Raw genomic sequence first — 1,340 nt, 5'->3', positions numbered from 1 at the left:
GCGGAGAGGGGAGTATATATGCCCAGACATTGATGGGGAGGCATGAGGTACACAATGGGCCCAATGGAGTTCTTGGTAAGTTGTCCTGGGGGAGGGGATCTTCTTTGGGGGCTGGACCACCAGGGCATCCCAAGTGGGATAGGGTACAGGGGTCTGTGCAGGGTCCCTCTTCTGCTCCGTCACCAGTGTCCAGCCAGGGTAACACAAGGTCTTGGGCAGGCAGGGGCCTCGGGCTAGCTGGGATGGGGGTGTTTAGTGGGTAGGCAGAGGGCCTGCAGCGGGGTTTTTGTGCCAGTCTCAGGCATAGGTGGGCAGGGGCCTGGAACAGGGATTCCAGGTGTGTGACTGACCTGGGCTGGGCCCCGGGTTCGTAAGGACCTGATGCACATTCGTGGGAGGGCAGCGGGAGCAGGGTGGATTCTTGGTGGTGAGCATTTTCAGGGTGGAGGTAGGGTCCTGGAGAGAGGTTCCACAAGGGTGGGCCAGGGACAGAGCAGGGGCCTTGGTGGCTGGGCAGGCGCCAGGTGGGCTGCAGACCCCCATCAGGGGTCATGGTGGCAGCCCCGACTGGGCAGGAGTCCCAGAGGGCCCGGGAGGTCGCACAAGCCACACTTGTCCATCAGGTCATTCTGGCCCATGGAGGTGGTAAGGCTCGAAGGCCGGCTCACTCAGTGCTCAGAGCTTGGACTGCTTAGCTCCTGAGCCCTGGGCCTCCATAGGAAGTGCTGGATGGCCTCCTGCCTTGTCCTCAATAGTGGTTCCAACAGCTTCCAAGTAGGCCAAGCCTTAAAGAGGCCATTGGCTTCCACCTGTGCGCTTAGCCTCCTCACTTTTAAAGGGGCTGCTTGCTGCCGCCAAGACCTCTTTCAAAATGGTTCTTCAACGACCCTGTTTGACATGGTATGTAGTGTAACTAGAAGTGTATTTGAGCAGAGAATACCTCAGAGAATAAATACAGAGGTCTATCGAGCAGGGGTCAGGGATACACTGCGGGTCTGTTGGTCAATGCATGTGACTCTGAAGTAAAAAGGAAACCTTTTCAAGGGCAGTCATTATTCAGATAATGGTGATTGAATTTGTACAAAAATATATTTTTATCTCTCTCAAAGCATTTTTCAATTGTTTGAGTGACAAATTTGGCTCTTCTACCTCAAAAGTGTCCCTCCCCGGATATAAACCAAGAAGGAGGCTATGTCTACAAACAGTCGCTTCACATTTTGATATTTTTGTTTAATAGAGTGTCTGTGGTTTTAGAGCAATGCTTTCTGACTTACGCACATATACTTTTACAGAATAAGTGATGAAGCTGCTGCTTGGAATGGTGGGCACAGGGAAGCTGG

Source organism: Tenrec ecaudatus, unplaced genomic scaffold (assembly GCF_050624435.1).
Source record: "Tenrec ecaudatus isolate mTenEca1 unplaced genomic scaffold, mTenEca1.hap1 Scaffold_430, whole genome shotgun sequence".
NCBI classification, from domain to species: domain Eukaryota; kingdom Metazoa; phylum Chordata; class Mammalia; order Afrosoricida; family Tenrecidae; genus Tenrec; species Tenrec ecaudatus.
This window is presented reverse-complemented; position numbering follows the sequence as displayed.